At 42.1% G+C, this 9,047-nt stretch overlaps 1 protein-coding gene across 4 annotated transcripts in view; it reads left to right on the top strand.

Moving 5' to 3' along the window:
- The first annotated feature begins 12 nt into the window (after nucleotides 1–12).
- FAM210A (family with sequence similarity 210 member A) overlaps nucleotides 13–9,047 on the top strand; it is a 49,754-nt gene continuing 40,719 nt past the window's right edge. For 2 of the 4 annotated variants that reach the window (XM_079943557.1, XM_079943556.1), the window contains exon 1: nucleotides 13–248. The gene's annotated coding sequence lies outside the window, so the exon portion shown is untranslated. Of the gene's footprint in view, nucleotides 257–283; nucleotides 691–9,047 lie in introns of those variants that run through there. The other 2 variants (XM_079943558.1, XM_079943561.1) reach the window with 2 other exon arrangements.

Here is a 9,047-nt window from a genome sequence, read left to right as displayed (position 1 = left end):
GGGTCATGCGTCCCGGAACCCCGAGTCCCGGCGTGCCGCGCGCGCCGTGCTGAGGGCGCCGGCAAGAGCGGTGCGAGCCAGTGGTTGGTGGGGCCGGTGTGTTGGGCGGGCAGGCCGGAGGCCGGGTCGCCTGAGCACGCGGCTTTCGGCGCCCTGACCCACGCTCGGCTGGTGGCTCTGCGGAGGGACACGGCGGGGGCTCCAAGCGGCCTCACGGCGGGGAGCGGCGGCGGCGGCGGCGGCCTCAGGTCCTGAGGTATCCTGGGTCGAGGCCTCTGGGGGCGGGGCCGGGCAGTCGGCGGGGCCTCCTCAACGTAGTACGCGGCGGTGAGCGCCCCCGGGGCGGACAGAGGTCACCCCGGCCTTCGCTGTGCGCCGGTGTCCTGCAAACCCTGTCTGTGGGGCGGTTTTCCAGCCTCCGCTCTGCCACCTTCACCCTTTGCTCTGCCTTTACTTGGACGCCGGCCGGGAGGGGCCTGAGAGCCCCCGCGCTCGGACTTGATTCGGAAACGCGCGGCGCCCTACTTCTCCCCGGGGACCGCGTGTCGCTCCCTACCGCCGCATTCGGGAGGTTCAGCTAGACTTCTCTCGAGAGGGCCGTTCTCATCTGTCAGACTCTGAAGGAAGGGGCAGCCCACACCTGTTTAGGAGAAACGCCTTCCTGATAGTATCTGTGTTTTCTGGATTTTGGTATGGGATGGTTGGGGAGTCAACACGCTTTGTTCGTCCTTTCCCTTAAATATCTACTGGAGAGTCGCAGGTACCTGCTTGCCACCCCAGACTAGGGTCAAAACTGTGCCTGTGGACCTAAAATTGTTGATGCTTTGTGCCTCAGCACCTCCCACCTGAAGGGTGTAAAACGGGATCAGAAATACGTTTTCCATTATTCTTCATGAAAATTGATCCGTTTAAAAGCAGCTTTGGAAATAGGTTCACTAGCCTGCATACTTGTCAGTAGACGCAGTTATATTAGCCACTAGACTTCGCCTGGGGGAAAGCAACATTCGCAGCATGTACTTTACAATCGAGTCAAAATTCTAAATTGTGGGCACTAACCTTTCTGAGGTTGTTGACCACTTATAAACTTTGGACCAAGAATGAAGTCTGTTTTTAATGAATGAGGATGAACCATCCATTTCAGATGACTGTACTTGTATTTTTTTTTATTATGTGCAGTGAACTAAGTTGAGAATTAACCAGTTCATTATTTTTTTTCGAGGTTGATTTTTTTTTTACCATAGTGATGCATGCACCTTTGATACTTACCGCCCTCATAACACAAGTAAGATTACTTGAATATGTGTCTGTAAATACTCTTTATGCATACAAAATAGCCAGTGATCCATCCTTCCAAGAAAGTTTAAGCATCAAACCTAAAAATTCAGCTAAATGTATCCTTATTTATTTCTCTAAAGATAAATTAGTGGCCTGCCACAGCTGACGTGTAGAAAATCACTATGACGAAATGTCTCTTTCTCAGTGTGATTTAGTAGTACTTGTTACTTTTCACAGCGTATTGGGAAAATACATTTTTCCACATGGCATATTTTTACTTTTCTCTGTTGTTTATTTTTATAGTAGGTTGTTTTGCTCTCCACCTGAGTTCATCATTATTGACAACTGCAAAGGTCATCCTAGAGATTGAATGTGTTATTGCGTATTCATGCATTTAGAACTGGCTAATTACATATCCATATATGCTGGTTCCAATGCTAAAGTTTCTTATGATAGTTGCTGTTGTAATTTTATGGAAAAGGAATCTAATTTTGACTTTTGAAGAAATTTTCTCATTAGATTAAAAGCCTCCTAACTATATGTTTATACAAACTCTACCGTGAATTGATGTTGTGAATGAGATATATAGAGATCACATTTTGTAGTTTTTATTAAAGTTAACTAGAAGTCAAGTAGATTCAGTTGAGAGTATTTCTGAACCAGGTTCGTTTTGCCCAACTCCCAGCAAGCCAAACACTGAGATGCTCAGGTTCACAGCAAAGAGAGGGTTTATTCACAAGGCAAGCAAGTGAGGAGACAGGAAAACTAGTCCATCTATCCTAAAGCGAAGGGCTCTGGGTATTTATGGGATAAAGAATAAAGAAGTAGGGCTGTCTGAGGTGGGAGTGTGGGGAAAGGTGATTGGAAAAGGGTGTAAGGCAGGTTACAGGTGAAATGGATTTAATGATTACCCACTGGTTTCAAGAATAGAGGATGAACTCTTGAAGGTAGTAGTGATCGAGAGAGTAAATGGGCTAGATAAGATATTTTAAAAGTTACCATTGGTGTTATGTTTCCCACAATTGCCTGAGTAATCAATGGTTTTCTGGAAGTTGAATTAAAATAATAATAGCTGATAGTTTAGTACCTTCTGTGTGCCAAATTAAGTGCTTTATACATTTGAAGTCATTTAACTCTTACATTTTCAGTGGGATAGTTATTATGATTATTTTTGTTTTATAGGTGAGGGGTAAGTAACTTGTCCAACGTTATGCAACTGGGAAGTAGTGGTGGGCTAGGTTTTGGATCCAGGCAGCCTGACTCCAGAAATCAGACTCTATGCTAATGATGAAACAGTGCCAGTTTAAGGCCAGACTCAGAACTGGAAGTTGACTGAAACATAGTAGATTTTCAGAAAATGTTTTGATACTTCTTAATGCTTGGGTTATTATGTTCAGAGAGAAAATAGCTGGATTAGGATGTTGTCTTGCTAGTGTATGAACTCTAGCAAGACAGGGATCATCATTTTGTTCAGTGGTTTAACCCAGGTGCCTTGAGCAGTGCCTGGCACATAGTGGGGTGGTAATGGATGAATGAATAGCCTAGAGAGGTTTTTAAAAATCCCATTTTTTTTTGAAAGGACATGCAGGATTTATTTCAGCCTATTTATAAGATTTCTTTATGTGCTGTTTTGATTATTTGGTCCATTATTCACCCAGACTGGTTTGGATTTCTCCTGGTTTGTATTGGGTTGGCCAAAAAGTTCGTTTGGGTTTCTCCATAAGATGTTATACTTTTGTCAGTGAGAGAAAATGAAGTAGTAATTTGTAAGTTTTCTGGTCAGACTAAAGGCAAGCAACAGTTTCAATAGATACCATCCCTTAAAGTGAGAGCACTCGGAGGTGGGTAATTTTAAGGTGTCATTTCTGTTGTGGAGTTGAAGATCACATTTTTGAAACATAAAAATTGTTTTTAAAATGTAGATACAATGTTATAGCTTCCTAGGAATGATAGTGTTCTTGGAGGTAGGAAAGAGAGGTGGTTGTAGAAGCTGTGTTTCTCCAAATAGTTTTGGAAGAACTGTTCATTCCTTCAGTCCGCTCAGCCGAAGTGTCCCTACTGAAATTTTATTGCCTTTTTTTGAACACATAAGATATTATTGTTTAAAAGGTTTTTCCTGTAATAGAAAGTAAAGATTTGCTTGAGAAATCTGTAAGTTTATATGTGTGATGATTAGTTTTATATGTTAACTAGACATGGCTATAGTACCTATTAAGTGATACTGTGATGGTATTTTGAAAATGTGTCAACATCTGTAATCAATTGACTTTAAGGAGATTACCCTCCATAATACGGGTGGGCCTCATTCAATCAATTGAAAACCTAAATTTCAAACTGAGGTGCCTCAAGAAGAAAAAAATCCCAAGGCTGTGGCATCAATTCTTTTTTTTAAAAATTTATTTATTTAATTTATTTATTTTTCGCTGTGTTGGGTGTTCATTGCTGCACGTGGGCTTTCTCTAGTTGCGGCGAGCTGGGGCTACTCTTCGTTGTGGTGCACGGCTTCTTACTGTGGTGGCTTCTCTTGTTGTGGAGCATGGGCTCTAGGCGCACGGGCTTCAGTAGTTGTAGCATGCAGGCTCAGTAGGTGTGGCTCGTGGGCTCTAGAGCACAGGCTCAGTAGTTGTGGTGCACGGGCTTAGTTGCTCCGCGGCATGTGGGATCTTCCCGGACCAGGGATGGAACCCGTGTCCCCTGCACTGGCAGGCGGATTCTCAACCACTGCATGTGGCGTCAACTCTTGTATGAGTTTCCAGCCTGCAAATCCACTCTACACATTTCAGATGTGTAGCCCTCACAATTGTGTGAGCCAGTTCCTTAAAATAAATATATCTATTTAAATAAACAATCTAATAATAGATTCCCAATAGGTAGATATAGATATATGTATATGTTTTTTCCTGTTGGTTCTGTATCTCTGGAGAACCCTGTCTGATTCAGATTTTGGTACTGAGAGTGGTTCTAGAGGAACAGAATCTTAAGGATGAATTTTCTGGATTGGTTATGGCATTCCTGAAATTGGTTCTCTAATCTGATTAGATTTAAAGGCACCCTTGACTATTTTCAGTGGTAAAGAAGGCAGGCACTGTAGCCCACGATGTGATATGACAATAGAGATATGCAAAATACCACCATTGGATACTACTACTCAGATACTTAATGAAAGACCAGGTTCTGGGTGATCATGTATTTGAAGATTTAAAACATTTTTCCCAGATGATGAACAAGTGTAATGAGACTGACTGGTTGCTCTGTTTTCGGAGAAAGGGGGGTAGGAGGTGGAGAGTGATGAGCTCAGGTCTTGAAATTCCCAGCTCAAGCTCTGTATAAATGACCAGAAAGTTTCTATGTTTGCCCTTCTCACATAGATGCAGAGCTGAGATTGCTGAAAACCAAACTCTTATCCTGCAGAGTGGCTGGATTACAATGCAAAATGAATTCCCATTCTAACAGGGTGTCTGCTGTTAAAATGAGAGCATTGACTGGGGAAGGTTGAGATCCTCAAATTTGGAATGGAGTATTGAACCCCTAAGTTTTCATTAGTCTTCTCTGGCAGTAGAAGCAGTCTTTCCACTCCTGTTTGAGGAAGTTAACCTGTAATGACCTTTCCTGAAGGCTAGACATTGCTGATTGATTCTCCTCAAGAACTACCTCTACCACACTTCTTTGCTTCTAGACCTATAACTAGATTCCCACCCTAACAAGCCCTCAAGGGTCAGCTACAAAGTGTGACCTGAGGGGGTGTGCCATACTCTTAAAAAATGGCAGGAATGTTTATTTGTTTATATACATGGAAATCTGGGGGATATGTTTAGGAATGGATATTAAGGATGTGGGATAATGGTGGAAGGAACATAAAGTTGGGCCGGGCTAAATTTACTGATATAGGCCCACTAAGCAGAGATTCTTGATTCACTTTTATAGCTTGAGGGGTTAGAAAGGGCTCTCAACAGTTTGATTGGTTGGCTGAAGCATGGACCAAAAGGTGACCCACGCTAAATGAAGTTGAAATGCCAGACCTGCCTTGGTACACTAAAGAGGAAGGGGTCCAAAGGCTTAGGGACACTGGACTGGTAGAGTGGATTTAACACATAAGAGCAGCTCACCCCCTCTGGGGGAGTCCAGAGGAGAAACTTTTCACCATGACTGGGAGAATTAAATTTGTGAGGGGAGCCCCAGCATCCATGAAGAGCTCTATGATTGCTCTTCTCTGTGGGTCAGAAATTACAGTGACTTTGCTGCCACTAAACTGGGGATCCTTAAATGAAGTGAAGGTAATTGGAAATTGGGCAGATACTATAGAGAGACATGTTTTCTTAATTGCATATGTATATGCTGAAGGAAAGAAGCCAGAGGAGAGGGCAGTTGGAGTACAGGAAAAAGAATAGCAGTAGAAAAATACAAGGAAAACTTGGTTGAGCAGAATTCTTGGAAGACACAGGAAGAGTTTAGATCTAGAACACAGATGGAGGAATGGGCTTTGAATGGAGGGCTAGTTCATTTTCTGAGGAGGCAGTTAACTAACCCTGAGGTGGGTTTGGATGCAGGTAACTGGAAGGGAGAAGGCTGAAGTTGAGAAAATTCATCCCCTAATAATTTTGGTTCATTTTTAAGGGGAAGTGAAGGATAGCTTTATCTAATTATTCATTTAAAAAATATTAGGTGCCTCCTATGTGCCAGCCAACCTTTGTTGTTGGCACCTGAGATGCAGTAGTGAACAAAACGGGAAAAAAAATTCTGTCCTTGTCAGTCCTTAAATGGACTTAAATGATAATAATAAGTGAATAATAATTATCCTAAAACAATAATAAATAAGTGAATCATGTAGGGTGTTAGACAATAAGTGCTATGGAAAAAGGAACAAATAGAACAAGATAAGCAATATTGGGATGACAGGGCTGGAAGAGAAAGGATTTGGAGCAGTGACCCCATGGAGCGGGTACCATTTGAACAAAGACTTGTAGGAAGTGAAGGAGTTAGTCATGCAGATATCTGGAGAAAGACTCTTCCAAGCAGAGGGAACAGTTAATGCAGAGTTCTTAAAGCAGGGGCCTTTTTAGCATGTTCGAAGAGCTGTAGGGGGGCTAGTGTGGCTGGAGCAGAGTGAGCAAGGCACAGACTGAGAGTAGGTGATGTATTCAGTGAGGGAAAGGTAGAAGGTTGTGTAAGGCAGGGGTCCCCAACTCCCTGGCCTCGGACCATTACCGGTCCACGGCCTGTTAGGAACTGGGCCACACAGCAGGAGGTGAGCAGCGGTGCAGAGCTTCATCTGCTGCTCCCCATCGCTCGCATTACCACCTGCACCTATCCCCACCCCCGATGCCCCGCCCCCAGTCCATGGAAAAATTGTCTTCCACGAAACGGGTCCCTGGTGCCAGAAGGGTTGGGGACTGCTGGTGTAAGGCATTGTAGGCAGTTGTAAGGACTTACCTTGGGAGAAATTGGGGAGCTTTAAACAGAGGAGAGACATGATCTGATGTATACTTTATATTTTGCCATCTGAAAGTGAAGTATGAGGCTTGAAGAGATTGGGAAAAGTGAGGAATGGTGGAGGAAGCTCATCTGATCAGAAACCATCATCGGTTGTCACAGCATTCAGAGCCTTTCTGAGATAGAATGATGTACCATCAATGTATGCTGGTACTAATTTACTCAGTTATGTGGCTTTTGTTAGTGCTTAGCTATGATTGTGGGATGTAGTTGTGGGAAAAACAGATGGTTGGACTGGCTCTGGATTAGATTTTGTGGTCTGGTGTTGCAGAAGGACAAAGTAGTGATTCAAGTAATGCACTGTAGAATCCAGGCTGGATAAAGACTTAAGAGTGAAACCAGGAGGAGCTGTTGGATTTGAAGGAAAAGGAGGGTAAAGTGGGACAAGGTCCTGGAACTAGAGTCCAGAGAGAGTAAAGGAGTGGAAGCTGGAAGAAGAAGAGGCTGAAGAGAGTGGGATAGTATAGTTTGAGGATTTCAGTTGTGGGTCAGTAACAGATTATTTCAGTGACAAAGGTATGACCAGTGGAGTGTATTGCTAGAGAGGCTGGGATTTTGCATGGGTCAAACAAATGGAATAATGGCAGAAGTTTAGATGAAGGAAGACTATGAGCTTGGTTTGACCAGGTCAGTAGATGAGACGACGAAGAAAGAAAGCTAGAATTAATTATTGATCCAGCATATTAAGTGCTAGATACTATACTTTATCTCATTTAATCATATAAATGCAATATGATAAAAGTGTATTTAACTCCATTTTAGGAATGAGGAAAAGAGCTAAGTAAAGTAATTCCAGAAAGGGTCGGAACTAGTCTTTCTGACTGTAAAGCTTGCATTCTTCCCATTGCAATGGGATAACACCTGCCACAGCCCAAAAGGGAAGTGGGTGGAAGTCTGGAACCACGTGGATTCTGGACCAGTGTTACCATAACAAATCACCCTGACTTGCCTTGTTGAACTTAGAGCCTCTGAAAAGAGATAAAAAAAGAGAAACATTTTGTGTAAATTAAGATATTTGTGTAGTAATTTTGGAAAATTTGATTTTCTTTACAAACTGGGGAAATCAATGAGTCATTAATGAAATTCCTTGGGAATTCACTAGGGGGCATAATTTAACCTTTTCTGGAGATTAGAAATTTAACAATGGCTTCATCATTGCCACAGCTTTAGTGGCTCAATTTTGGTAATAGAAAGCTTAAAAGCAGAATAGATGGAAGAAGATGGATTATATAATAGAAATTAAGTTGAAGCCATCCAGTGCCTTATGGAGCAGGAAAGTAACAGCCCAGAAAGTGCTGCAAATAAATTTGCATCCTGTTACTTTTTCTAAACAGCAAACTCAATTTGATTTGAAACAGCAGTCAAGGTGTGATTAAGAGAGAGATCAAAATGAATAAATTAGAATGTTAATCTGTTGAAAGGAGAAAATTCGAATTTCCTCCTGTTTGATGGTAATTGAGGACTTTGTATAAGTAGAGGCAGTTCTTTCCTTCATTTATCCTTTTTATTATGTTTCAACCTGATGAGTTCTATGTTTATCCTGTTCTCATACCTGTACTTCAAGTTAAAGTTATACTGTGTATCAGTTGTATTGGGTAAGGCCACAGTGTACTCTTTAAAGAAATTAATGAATGGACTATTTTAGCGAAGTTTAGGTTTATAGAAACATGGCGCAGAGATAGTACAGAGAATTCCCCCCTTATCCACCCCACCCACCCACACACTGTTTCCCCATTATTGACATCTTGTATTAGTGTGGTACGTTTTTTAGAATTGATGAACAATATCAATACATTATTAACTAAAGTTCATAGTTCACATTAGGGCTCACTCTTTGTGTTGTATATTTATTTTTGTGGGTTTTAGCAATTGCATAATGACATTTATCCACCATTACAGTATCATACAGAATGTTTCACTCCCCTAAAAATGTCCTGTGCTCCTTCTATTCATCCCTTCCCTCCCCCACCCTGGAAACCACTGATCTTTTTACCACTGATCTCTATAGTTTCACCTCTTCCAGAATGTCACACCTCTTCCAGAATGTTGGAATCATACAATATATCAGTTTGTTTATCCACTCATCTATTCAAGGACTTCTTGGTTATGTCCAGTTTTTGGCAGTTATGAATTAAGCTGCTGTAAACATTTGTGTGCAGGTTTTTGTGTGGATGTAAATTTTCAGCTCATTTTGGTTAAGTACCTAGGAGTGCTATTGCTGACTCATTGTAAGCCTACGTTTAGCTTATACGAAACTGCCAAACTGTCTTCCAAAGTGACTG

The sequence above is a fragment of the Stenella coeruleoalba genome, assembly GCF_951394435.1.
Source record: "Stenella coeruleoalba genome assembly, chromosome: 14".
NCBI lineage: Eukaryota > Metazoa > Chordata > Mammalia > Artiodactyla > Delphinidae > Stenella > Stenella coeruleoalba.
The sequence above is the reverse complement of the archived record's forward strand: the minus strand, read 5'-3'. Positions and strand labels throughout refer to the sequence as shown.